General features: G+C 41.3%; 1 protein-coding gene across 1 annotated transcript in view; it reads right to left on the bottom strand.

Annotated features, from left to right (window-relative positions):
• PLS1 (plastin 1) overlaps positions 1–7,036 on the bottom strand; it is a 101,419-nt gene extending 94,383 nt beyond the window's left edge. The window contains exon 1 of the mRNA XM_055321268.1: positions 6,950–7,036. The gene's annotated coding sequence lies outside the window, so the exon portion shown is untranslated. The remainder of the gene's footprint in view (positions 1–6,949) is intronic.
• Positions 7,037–14,148: the final 7,112 nt, after the last annotated feature.

Genomic DNA, 14,148 nt, shown 5'->3' with positions numbered 1-14,148 from the left:
TGTTTCACGGCTGGCACCTTACTGACCCAATAACACTTAAACTCTGCAAGAACTGGCCCACTCTTAAAAACACCATCTGGACGAAAAAAGTGTCCCAATGAACCTAAAGCTGAGGAGAGAGGAAGGAAAAGGGAGAGAATATGCTGAGAAAGCCTTCGGATGAAAGAATTCAGGAGTCTGAGAAATTTGGGTTTGTTCCCAAAGGTTATAAATACTAACTTGATATCGAGCTACAGGTTCAATTATGTACTAACTTGGTACTGTATTCCCACCAAATTATTGATGAATAGCATTAAAACCTAAGCAGAGACTCATTTATCAAACCTCAAAATTCTAGTTTGCATTGATTTTTATCTATAAACAGTACACTTTGAGTACATATCATCAAGGACAAAAAAGAAAAAAGAAACCAATATAGCTACAAAGGATGGCATTGAAGATGACAAAGTGAAATGAAACAAAAAGTCTTGTGTCTTTGATCATTCACTGTAAGTGAGTCAGTGCTGAACCTGCTTTTCTTTTATTTCAACAATTTAATCTAGATTCTGAGCATCAGCTATGGGAACAATGTGTGAATACAGCCGGTACTTTCTAAGGCATTCAAATTGCTTGATCAACATCAGTTTTAGCTCACAGATTGTCATGCATCACTTTGGATTTTACAATTGTGATCCATGGGGTAGGTTTACTCTTTTATTCATAGAGTGCAGAGGGCCCCACATGGGAATTCACTGTACGGAAGAAGGTTTAGACAAGTACACCTTGGTCCAAGGCTGAATTACCAGGACTGCTCCTTTTACGCATATTTACCAATGTTTCAAACTCAAATTCTATTTTGACGGCACTGCTAAAATCTCATTTCTTGGTTCTCCAACAAATTGAAGGGGATTTCATCATTTCTTAAGTTTCAAAAAATGTGTTATTTCCTTGATCTTTAAACAATTTGAGTTTCTCAATAATAAATGTCCACCATTCCCCCCAAAACCTTTTGCTTTTTATCATGACAAAAGTCCCCCACAAACCTTCCATATTACAAAGACATCCATCCACCTTACTACTATAGGAAAAGATAGTTTCACATGTTTCCTCTGTGGTTGGCTTGGGTTTTATGAAGAAGGCATGTCTGTGTGCGGTGAGTTATCCAAATATTCTTGTACCTTTATAGTTCTGAATTGCTTAAAAGCAAATAACAAAAATTTAGTTTCTTATCAAGTCTAAAGTCACCTCACAACTGGACTTTGTGGGCAAATTAGCTGTAACTCTTCTAAAAAATAAAATACTTTCTGATATGAGGCACCTGGATAGCTCAATTGGTTGTCTACTCTTGATTTCAGCTCAGGTCATGATCCCAGGGTCCTGAGATAGAGCTCCACATTTGGTTCCATGCTGGCACAGAGTCTGCTTGTCCCTCTCCCTCCCCCCGTTTGTGCAAGTTCATTCAAATAAACAAAATATTTTTAAAATAGAAACTTTCTGATAAAACAAGTGTTTTAAACAAGAAACTCCCCTAATCATCACTCTAGCACACGCCCTGTACCCACAGTGTTATTAAAAAGCAATTTGCCTTTACAGAAGCCATGCTACACACTTCTCACCAAAAACAGCCAAGAAGTACTTTGAGGCACAGGAGTAGGGAAAAGAAGACGACCAAAGCTGACACAGCCTGATGTCTCATGATCTTTTATATCAGCAAAATTTCTAGCAATCAAACTTGCATAGCCATTTTATAACCTATAAACCTACATGCAGTACAAAGGCCTCTTTCACTTTCTCCCTGATTTTCATCATCATCCAGAAGAAAATGTGGATTTGGATCTTTGTTCAGGGACAAAGCAGGGTGGTAATGATGAGTTCTTGGATGCTGAGAAGGGCTGAAATGAGTAGGGGCCAGAAGCTAGCAACCTTTCCTTTTATACCCAGTGCCCATGCCCTGGGAAAGCACAGAACCAGGAGAAGGTGAAGAGAACCATGGAAACAGGACTCAGCCTGGGGAGGGGAAGAACATTCTCAGCTGGATTCCATTCTGAGACTCTCAAAAGGGAGAATTTAAGTTCATCAAGGAAGTGGATGGGAGGCAATTTCTCAAGGGACAACTCACTGGTCAAATCTGGGGGCTGCCAATCCTGACTCTAAATTATTTGTTTCTAACCTGGGTATTTCCCTGAGGTCTCCACCTCCAACTGCAACAAGTCCCCAAGGACTTCAGAACCCACTGATCTTGAGGATCCCAGAAGAATGTGTTCAGGTCTGGACTGTCCCTGAAGGTTCTGACCATGGTTCAAAGACCTGAGATCAAGATAAGGGTCAGGATCCACAGATATTCCAGGAGCTTCTAGTAGTAGATCCTGCCACCCCAGGAGAAAAAAAAAATTCTTACAAACATGGTCACCCGAGAGTCCTTAAGCTCATATACAAGTGAGTTTCATGCACCCCCAACTCAGAGGCATCTCCTGGATCACTGCACCAACTCACCTCCATCACCCCTGCTCTACCCCATGAAAGATAATAGGAGTTGAACAGAAATAGCTTTATGGTGCACCCAGAGAAAGAGTTGCTGATTGCCTCCACGGATGTTTTGAGGGTAAAAAAGGAGAGAAAGACTAAGTGGAGTAATTTTTTTTTTTTTAATAAGTGGAGTAATTTTTAAAAACAAAAGCCGAAAAGATTCACCACTGTTGTTTTGTTTCTCGATTAAAGTCTGGCTCATAGAATGTTGAGAGTTTCACCAGCTAAAATCTGTGGCCATTCTAAGCACCTGTTAGAGTTACCACAGAAAAAGCTTTGCATTTTGTTAAGATATTTAAGTTATTTGAGCTCTCCAGGCCTGAAGACAGGCAGGCCTGGGATCAAAGCTCAACTCAACACTTGTCAATGGTATTACCTCAGAAATGTGACTTTATCTAAGTCTCAGTTTTCTCATCTGTAAAATGGGAATAATAATTGCACCAATCTCATAGGATGGTTTATAAAGACGCAATGATAATTCTGCTTTTAATGTGTTTAGTACAGTGTCTGGTCCATGGAAAACATTCTATAATACTAGTTCCTAACATTATCATTATTATTTTGAGAAAGATTTAGAATACAGTCATTTTATAATAATTTTGTGATATATAACTCTAGAATGTAATATCTGGATATTTTTTAAGTGTATGAGACATTAACTTCAACATACTATCTGATTTGCATTTGGCTGTCCAACCAATTTTGTCTAAAGTCATAATAAAAAAAAATAGGTAATCCCTCTATATCTAGCCAATCCTTCCCCTGCCCCTGGTAAACCACTCTCTCTCCTTGGGTCTTTTACAAGAATAAGCATCACTACCAGTTGAAGCTGGTGGTCAACTACCTTGTGAATGTCAGCGTAAAAGCTGTCAACAGCTTCCTCACTGCTGTGTGCAGCCCAATGAAAAGGCTGTGTGGTTTTTTTTTTTTTAAGGTTTTATTTATTCATTCATGAGAGACACACAGAGAGAGAAAGAGAGGCAGAGACACAGGCAGAGGGAGAAGCAGGCTCCCAGGAGGGAGCCCAACATGGGATCCATCCTGATCTGGGTCTCCAGGATCACGCCCTGGGCTGAAGGCGGCACTAAACCGCTGAGCCACCCCAGCTGCCCAAGGCTGTGTTTTGATTTGCAAAACAGCTATTTGCAACATCTGTTCCAAGTAAACAGACATTTCAAACCACCTCTTGAACTGATTTTGGGTTCCAAAGAACTGCCTTCTTATTTTTCCAAGTAGAGAGTCTGATCACAATTCTCTCTCAATCTTACCCCCACAACCATTGCTCTCCACCTCCTGGTAGTGTAAAATATATCTCCTAAAGACACTCTCAGCACAAGAACTTTGGGCTCCCCTTTATATGTCTTCTGCCCCAGAAGCTGGGCTACCATGTCCTCTCCAGACTCCTCCACAACTCCATCATCCGCAGATTCCCAGGACTGCAGCCTCACCCCTCCTCATTCTGTGCACTCAACCTGGAAATGGCCAGTCATCCCCTGTGTCTCATCCCTTCCAATAACACAGACCTTCTCCCCTTGGCCACCAAATTCCCTCCTTTTGATTGGTTTCTGAGGGTTTTCGATCCACAGAACATTTCGAACTGGAGTGCCCTGTTGCCAACTCAAATTAATCTTGAGGCCAATAACCAACCTCAAAAAGTTAGAATTAATGAAACAAGCAAGTAAGTGAGGAGACCTGAATAGAGGCTCTGGCTTCACCACTAACTAGCTTAGTTAAGCATAACTCAGTTCCTCTTCTTATAATGAGGGAATGGTCGGGATAAAGTACTACCTGATAGCTCTAAGATCCTAAATGCCCACCTTTCCCGTGTCAAGAAATACGTATTCATACAATAACTATTGAGCATCTAATACTGCAAAGCTACATGCCTAGCATCGTGAAGGGTTAAAGATCATCCCCCTAAAAAAAAAAAAAAAAAAAAGATCATCCCCCTAAAAGCTTATCATCTAGTATGGGAAATAACCAATGGGAAATAACCATATCAATAATTTTAAGAAACAGAAAAAGATAATGTCACAATTGGAGGCATTTATATGATAAAAATATTACAAGCCCATTACCAACACACTAAGCCTGAAACTCCTCTCTGCATCTTGTTTTTTACCAAAAGCTTTTTCCTTTTCCTTGACATCATTTCTTAAATCTGTGCTTTCCACTCTGTACTTGAGTCACATGCTTAAATACAGGCCTGGGAAACCCTTCCCTATTATGATTTTACCCTTTCCCCAGCACTCCCCAAACTGACCTACGAGCTCTCATCAATATATGAGAATCACTCCATTAGCCTGGTTTGACTTGGCCACTGTCCTGCTATAGCTCTAAGGTGGCCTCCCCCGTATTACATAATATCCACATCAAATCCCTTTACAGAGGCTCAGTTAAGCACCCAACTCTTGGTTTCGGCACAGGTCATCATCTCAGGGTCAAAGAATCCAGCCCTACATTTGGCCCTGTGCTCAGTCTACTTGAGATGGTCTCCCTCTCCCTCCTTTCCTGCCCCTCACCCTGCTCTCACTCTCTCTCTCAAAATAAATACTTAAATTATTAAAAAGAAAACAAATCCCTTTACAAAACGGTCTGTAATTCACCTCCCTCCCACAAACAGTGGCTGAGAACATGCTTAGTGCTGGATGGGATGTCTAAGTCATAGGCTTTAAGCTCTAAGAGCTTACAAACTGGTCAAGAAGTTGTGACACATCCTAAAATACTATTGTATTATAGAGGGGTACTAAAGATGAGGGGGATATTAGTGGCACAGAAAATCATAATAAATGCTGAGGGATTTAGAAGAGGGAGAGCTAATTTCTGGCTACAGTAATCAAGGAAGGCTTCAAGAAGAGATCACACCTGAGTTACACCCTGCAGTGCGGGCAGGACTTCAGGGAAGGAGGCAAAAAGGCATTCTGAGCCAAAGACCCAATGTGACTAAGGCAAGAAAAGAGGGAGGTTTCAAAATCAGCAAATTGTGAGGTGGGGCTTGAGTGTGAGGGCACTTTTTGAAAGATGTTTACAAGGCACTATCAAGCTGAGTAACAGGAATGACTAATTTTCTGCTTAAACCAGGCAGTATAAGAGGGTAGAAGAGAAAAATAAAGTTTAATAATCTACTCCCCCCCCAAAAAAAAATAATCTCCTGAAACTGTGAAGAGGGTATTATCAAGGGATGGTAAAAAGAGCCCTAAAATCAGAAAACCTGGGCCCTAGGCCCAGCTTTGCCAAGGAGGGGCTCCAGCAGCCACAGCAAGTCATTTAACCTCATTGGTCTCAGTTTTCTCATTTGTAAACTGAAGCAGCTGAACTGGTTGACCTCGAAGGTCTCTAATAGTCCAAAACTAAACCAACTGTATATTATTTCTGCCATTAAAACATTCATCATGGGAAGGGGAGAGGGTGGAGGGAAACGCAGGTATCCATATTCCCTTTCCAAATAGGCTTCTCTTCCTGAACTAAGACTTCTTCCTAAACTCATTAATTCTATATACATGCCTCCCACATGATAAATTTAACACTTTACCTAAATAATTTTCAGTGTGTCCCCCCTGGCCTAAAATCTTAGGACTCACAAGTTATCCAAGAAATTTGTGCAGCACAGCCTTAGCCTCCTACAAGTGTACTCAATACCACAGCCCCAGGGTAAAATATCTGTGTATGAGCTTTAAGATGTGACCAGGTAAATAAAGGACAGAAAAGTGAGAACTCTTGTTAACTAAAAGATCGCTTTCTTTTAACAGCACCAAACGAAGCCTGAAATAAACAGTAATGTAGAAAAAGTACGGGGCGGGTGGGGGGGGGGTGGAAATCTTACATTTTATAAAGTTTCTACTTTAAAATGCAGCTGAAAGTAATAAAATAAAATACAGCTGAAATGCTTAAGGTGTTTGGCACTGAAATTCGGTGAAAGTTGACATTTCTTTATGCCGCATCCAGAGCCCCCCTGCTCCAGGAAGGCACCAAAACCAGAAACCACGGGTACGATTTCACCCCAGCACTATTGATCCTATGCACCAAAAAACCAAAAGCAAAAAAAAAAAAAAAAAAAAAAAAAAAAAACCACACTCAGAATTCAAGTGAAACAGGCTGGATCAGAAAGCCTCGCCAGCAGCCACCCAAAGTTTAAAAGCGACAGAGGCAGATGCAGAAAAGTTACCAAAATGCCTAACTTCAAGCAGGGAATCGCAATTCAGGTGTCAGGTGTAAGCAGCATAAATGCACAACGTACGCCCGCCCGCGCTCGCCGCTGCGGGGACCCGGCAGGTGCACCTGGGAGGGCTGAGGGCGCCGCGCTGCACAGCCTCTCCCGCGAGGGGAACCGGGGGACCCCCCACCCCCAGCCTCGAGCCGCCGCGCGCCAGCGAAGAAGTGACCCTCGGTTCTCTGCGCCCCGTTCCAGCCCGCCTCTCTCGAGCCCCACCGCCGCGCCCCGTACCTGCCGCAGCCGCCGAGCCCCCAGCTCCCGCTCGGGATCCAAGCACCCCAGCTCCGGGCTGCGGACACCTCTCGGCGGCCGCCCAGCTGCTGCGCTCGCGCCACTGCGCATGCCCGGCCGGCACCCCGGCCAGCCGACTCGGAATCCACTCGCCGGGGTTTAGCTGCGGCTCCGAGGGGAGAGGACCGGAGCGCGGGAGCCCGCCCGCGGCCGGGGAAGGCGGGCGGGTTGCGGTTGCGGGGAGAGGCGGGCGCGCGCTGCGGCAACCTCCTCCCGGGCGCCCGGTTACGCAGGGCGTCCTCTCCTCCACGCACCGCCGCCGGGATGAGCTAGGAGAATGGTCCTCAAACCCGAGCCCGGAGCAGAATCCCCTGGAGGGCTTGTTACCACAGATCCCTTGGGCAGCCCGGGTGGCCCAGTGGTTTAGCGCCACCTTCGGTCCAGGGAGTGATCCTGGAGACCTGGGATCGAGTCCCACATCGGGCTCCCTGGAGACCCGGGATCGAGTCCCACCACAGCGGTGCTCCCTGGAGACCCCGGATCCAGTCCCACCTTGGGCTCCCTGCATGGAGCCTGCTTCTCCCTCTGCCTGTGTCTCTGCCTCTCTCTCTCTCTCTCTGTGTCTCTCATGAATAAATAAAATCTTAAAAAAAAAAAAAACCCCACAGACCCCACATCCAGAGTTTCAGATTCAGTGGGGCCCACAGCCCTTTCTGACCCTTTCTCAGGGGAAGCTGATGCTACTAGTCCTCATACCACACTTTGCGAACCCTTGGTCCAGAGAAAAGATATTTAGTATTAAAAGAGGAAAGTTTTTCCCACCTCCCCCCCCCTTTTTTTTGCTTTAGGATTTCACATAACACTTCCCCTACATTTAACAACCACACCTACTTTAAAAATAAATAAATAACTACAGCTCACGCTCAAACAAAGGTGGGACATTTTTGAGTCAGGTAAATGGAATGCAGCCTCGGGAGTTCGCGAACACTTTGCCTGTAGCCTAATCTATAGCTGTGGTTCCTCCAGCTCTGTCCCTGCAACAGGAGGGGGGGGGGGTCCCTATTTTGCTGCCTCTAACTCAAGTCCCTGTGTGCTCCCTTAGTGTCTAGTGCAGTTCTGGGTACAGAGTAAGTACCCAAGAAATCCTGAAATGGTATCCGTAGGCCCAGAGAGATGAAGAAGAAAGAAGGATGTTGAAATCATTTGTGATCTCAGGGTCATGAAATCAAGCCCTGCTTCAGCCTCTCTGACCCTCCTCTTTCTCTCTCTCTCCTTCTCTGAAATAAAAATAAAATCAAAAATCTTTTTTAAAAAACCAGAAATAAATAAATAAATAAACCCAGAAATATACAACCAGGGCATAATAATTATAAAGCAGACCATTATCTGGTAAACTGGTTATATCTCTAACTATAAGCAATAAAGTTTTCAAACTGTGGTTCCAGGACCCTGGGATGTCATGGAGGCGACAAATAATCAGGGCTCTGGGTCAAGGACCCCACTGTTACTTCCCACACTGTTACTTCCACACTGGAGTATTCCCTGAGATTTTATTATAAAAGAGTTCCACTGATAATTAAAAGGGCAATGGTTTGAAAGCAACAGAAGTAATGGCATCAGGTAGGAAGAATTCACAAAGAGAAGATGCTATATTTAGTGGGCACAAGTATTCTGGTCATCAAAGATATACACTCTAGTTATAATACCATATGTTCCAGTTTTTTCGTAATAGTCCCAATTTTAAATATTTATCACGTGAATTTATGCCCAATCATGTGTTCAAACTGTTGGGTGAAAAAATAAAATCACCAACATCAGTTGAAATAGGGATAATTTTCTGCATCTCCTACAGTTTATATAAAATATGAGTAATATATAATATTAATACCAACATAGCTAAGAGTTACTCTGATCCTAGTATGTAATAGCCACTCTTTTAAGCATTTCTTGTTGTTTTCTCATTGACTATCCATGACAACCCTAATAAGCTATCCTCATTTTACAGGTGAGAACAGTGAGGCACAGAATAGTAATTATTTTTCTCAACACAACTAAATGAAAATCAAAGAAAACCTAAATTGAAAAATGTATTTTATTTATAAATAGTCTTTGCTGATTTCATATTTCCCAAGGAGCCTCTGGATTATTAATTTATTTTCCAGGCTTATTGATACTGAGAAGGAGATCATAAAGAGCAGAATTTCACTACCACCATCACCTGTATCATCATCTCTCATGTCTATTCCATGTTTTCTACATGCTACCTGCTGCAAGATTTTTTGTTCTTTATCATATTTAATGCTCACAAGGACAAAAGTGGAGATTCAGAATATTAAGTAACAGTGTGAACAAATGGTGAAGATAGGATTCTGGCTTGAATCCAACTCCAAATTTGTTATTATCGCAAGTAATCCCTCCAAAGTTATAATATATCCCATACTCTGAGTGAAAAAAAACAAATACCAGGCATTCACAAAGTGAGTCTCTGTGAATGTGGTTAGTGTTAGTCTTAGTTCTCCGGAACCAAATTCTAAAATGTTTATCACCATGATACCCAACTCCTACCCAGCCCTGATCCTAACCTTGAAATCAACTGCTACTTATATGCATCAATTTTACATCCCATTTCAGGAAAAATAGGTGTGTTTTGAATGATACTAGGTAACACCAAGAAGTATGTGGGAACATATTTCTTTTATTAGGCTTTTTTTTTTTTTCCAGAAAAGGGGAATAGAGAAAAAAATTATAGGTGACAAGCACTAGGTTCAGTTCAACTCTGGCTTTATTTTGCTTACATCATTTGGAGCAAAAAAGAATAATCTGAGAAATGAGGAGACGGAAAATAATGCAAAAACCCTCCATCTCTCTCTCACTCTCACAAACACACATTATTGAATATAGATTGTATCAAAATAGCTAACCAAACATACACATCTATATCCCACTTACTGTAATAAAATCCCTGTGTGGGTACCTGGGTGGCTCAGTTGGTTAAGCATCTGCTTTCCACTCAGGTCATGATCCTAGGGTCTTTGATTGAGCCCCGCATTGGGCTCCCTGCTCAATGGGGAGTGGGCTTCTCCCTCTCCTTCAGTCCCCCTACCCTGCTCGTGCACTCTCTCTCATAAATAAAATAAATAAATAAAATCCCTATGAAAAATAGAACCATTTTATTTATTTTAAGATTTTATTTGTTTATTTATTCATGATAGAGAGAGAGGCAGAGACTCGGGCAGAGGGAGAAGCAGGCTCCATGCAGGGAGCCCGACGCGAGACTCGATCTAGGGACTCCAGGATCACGCCCTGGGCCTAAGGCAGGCGCTGAACCACGGAGCCACCCAGGGATCCCCGAGAAGACCCATTTTAAAAGGAAAAAAACATCCTAGGATAAGAATAAAAACTGCCATCAGTAAACCAGCGATGCTGAGAAGACATGCTACAGATAGGATCACTACTCAGAAAAACAAAATGGAAGGAAACTTCATCTCAAATCTTAGAGAGGAGGAGTCTAACACAAAGGAAGAAGCAGTAGAGGGAGCCTGTGTGGCACAGTTGGTTAAGCGTCTGACTCGGTTTTGGCTCAGGTCCTGATCTCATGAGATCAAGTCCCATGTCTGGCTCTGCTGAGCGCAGTCTGCTGAAGTTTCTCTCTCCCTCTTCTTCCATTCCTCACTGCCTCGTTTTCTCTCCCTCAAATAAATAAATAAATCTTTAAATTAAAGGGAAAAAAAGGAAGAAGCCGTGGAGGGAAGGGACTGCCCCCTCAAAGTTAACAGATCAAGAACTGGGAAGTGGGCAAAGAGGCTCTCATCAGAGAGAAATCAGGGAAAGGGGCAGAGTAGGTAAGCTAGTCAACAACTTTCTCCTTCCCTACTGGTTTTAAATGGTAACCAAGGTAGCTACACACTTCCAAGAAGAACACAAGTCTCTCACACCCTGAACATATCCTTGCCTTGCCAGTGCTGTTCCATACCCCAAATTGTTAGAGGATGGCTACAGTTAACAGAAAAGGCAAAGTGAACAGAGAGTCTAAAATACAAAACTGAACAGATAACTAAACATTATCATACATTCGGTGGGAGGAGGGATCACCATAAGAGAGGTAGCATTTTTATATTTCTACTGCTAATAATAAACAGAGCTAGAGATCAGAAGACATTTGAAAAATATCAGCACCTTTGGAGAAATATGAGATGTTGCAAGTACAAAAACTGTAACTAGATATTTGGGGATTTAAACTTTTGATGACTGAGATAAAAAATTAAATGGATAGTCAAGATATCAGAATAGACATGATGAGAAATTAGGAACTAAAAGTTCAAGCTGAGTAATTATCCTAGAATGAAGTGAGCCTAACAGGCATTGGAAAAAATAGCTTTAGTGCATAGAAGGATGATCAGGAGTAGCTCACTATCTTCTCTATCCTACCCTACACCTTACCCATCCTTACCTGAAATAAATAAAATCATGTACATTAACAAAGCAGATGGAAAATGGGAAAAGAGCTTTGGAATGTGGCAGAGACTACTGTCTCCAAATATATTTTCATCTATGATAGTGATGGCATATCAAAATAATGAGAAAATGATGGAGTAGTTAGTAACATATGAACAGATTCTATAGATTGCCCAACTTTCTTCTTGGACACCTTCCTAGAAAACCAAACTCTACATTTACCAGATCCATGTATAGATTGGGTTCCAGATATGATTAGGCTCTACCAAATCATATAAGACATCAATTGAAAATGAATTGTATGAGAAGAGAGACAAACACGATCTTCTTTGGGCAGCTTCCTGAAACTCTCAGAGTTAGCACTGCCTTGACAGGTAATTTAGGGATTACTTGTATCCTCATGATGAAGTTTCTCCCAAAGATTACGTATATTATCTATATCTCTTAACAAGCCTCTTTACTCTTAAACTAGCAAGAGATTTCAGTCTTGACAAATGTACCATCCATCCAGGAAACAAGTTGTCTTATTAAAAAATGATTGGTAAATAAATGAGAAAATGAATACTAGGGAATTAAAGTAAAAAAGAATCTCAGAAGTACAGAAAAACACTTTCAACATGAGGTTAACCTTCCTAAGCAAGACTCAAAACCCACAAGATATAAAGGAACATATATTTGATACAAAAAAACTTAAAGTTTTTGTATTACAAGAGCCAACTGACAGACTAAGAGAAAATATTCTCAGAATATAAATTAGAAAATGGCTAATATGCATAATACATTAAAATGCTTCTATAAATCAATAAAAGACACAACTAAATTAAAACTCTTAAAGTTCCAAATAGGTAATTTACAGAAAAAGAAATCCAAATGACTAATAGACATACAAGCAGATGCTTGAACTTGCTGATAAGTAGAAAAATGCAGGGCATTTGGTGGTTCAGGTCATGATCCCAGGGTCCTGGGATTGAATTCCACATCAGGATCCCCATGGGGAGCTTGCTTCTACCTTTGCCTGTGTCTCTGCCTCTCTCTGTGTGTCTCTCATGAATAAATAAATAAAATCTTTTTTTAAAAAGAGTGGAAAATGCATATAAATATATACATCAACTACTTTACCCTAAACCAATCAAATCAGAATCTCTAGAAGCACCCGAAATACTTTTTAAAAGCTTCCCACTCACATAATTTCAATATATATAGTCAAGGGTAAGAACCATTGCTCTAAAACAGACCTAACACAAAGTGTGGTCTATGGACAAGCAACATCAGCATCACCTAGAAACTTGTTAAAAATGCAAATTATTGTGTACTCTTTCAGACCCATTGAATTAGAATCTCTAGAGTTAAGGCTCATGAATCTGTTTTAATAAGCCCTCCTGGTGATTCTAAAGCATGCTCAAGTTAGAGAACTCAGAATCCTCTTTCTCTGGCTTTATTTACATTACAGAGCTAGTGGGAGGATAATGACATATGCAACAGATGAAAGTATATTGAGAAAAGTAAAAGTAATGATTGCAAATACAAATAGTCACTACCATTCAAATAAATTTGATATAATTTTAAGGTTTAAGGTCTTGGGACCTTAGCAATCAAAATGATAATAATTCGTTACTGAGGTATAAATATCCTGGACACATGAGAAAGTATTCCACATCCTTACTTTGAAATCATCTCCAAAAACAGTGGAGCCCTAGTTCTATTATATAGCTTTAGTAGATGTGAAGCTGCCACCACGAGAGAAAGATAAATAGTTTTATATTTCAGTTTCTCAAACATAAGTTCCTCTGTGAGAACTAGTTTTTTGTAATGTTTTTTTCTTTTTTTTCAGTGTTTCTACTAAACAGGACAAATGTATTAATGCAATCTGGCTGTATGGGATCATTTATTCTGAGTTATTTAGTTTCAGAATGTTGACCTGTTATTTGAGGCTTTATCCAGTTAAAACCAGTAGACATGTGCTCCTTCTTACCCATCAATCTGTCTGACAATATTTAACACATATTGTCAAAGTTGCTTTTGAAACAGGAATGGCATAATCATACTTTGGTTTTAAAATGGTGCCCTGTCTGCTGTGTAGAACAACTCCAAACAACATCAGTATCACTTAGGAGCATTTCCTTTAATTGTGAAAAATAAAAATAAATTTTGAATTATTAAATTAGTAATTTAAAAATTACTTAAAATGAAAATTATGGGAGTGATGTCACAAATTGTTCCTGACATTGTTCCCCCGCACAAGAAGAGCAACCAATATTTATTCAAGAACAAGACACCACTGAGAGAATACTAGAACACAGGGGTTAGGTTGAAGCACCCCCATGTACCTCAGAGAGCAAGATAGACTGCATTAGAAAAGAGAAGCAGCTACACGTACTGCCCCTCCATCAGGAAAGCCCAATACCACATAGTAAGGCCTCTTCTGAACTTTCGGTGCCTCTAGTAGAAAGAGAGAACCCAGGGGGATAACCTGCCTTCTCCAGCGTGTGGGTCACTTTGGGGGAGCCCCTACTCCAATCTTACATCACAGGAGTTACAGGGAAATCTGTAGAGCCCAGCCACTGAGAATCTGACTGTGATGGAGAAGGAGGAAGGGCTTGCAACATGAATCTTGGCAGATGGAGTTCATACCTGCTTCGCCCAAATAGCAATCCCAACCAATGGTTTTGCTCATCTCAGAACCAAGTTAGGGACACACAGGGGAATTGGTGGAGTACAGATCTGCCTGTATTAGATCCTCAGGT

Source organism: Nyctereutes procyonoides, unplaced genomic scaffold, assembly GCF_905146905.1.
Source record: "Nyctereutes procyonoides isolate TBG_1078 unplaced genomic scaffold, NYPRO_anot_genome, whole genome shotgun sequence".
Lineage (NCBI taxonomy): Eukaryota > Metazoa > Chordata > Mammalia > Carnivora > Canidae > Nyctereutes > Nyctereutes procyonoides.
Note: the sequence above shows the minus strand (reverse complement) of the source record. Positions and strands in the feature narration are given on the sequence as shown.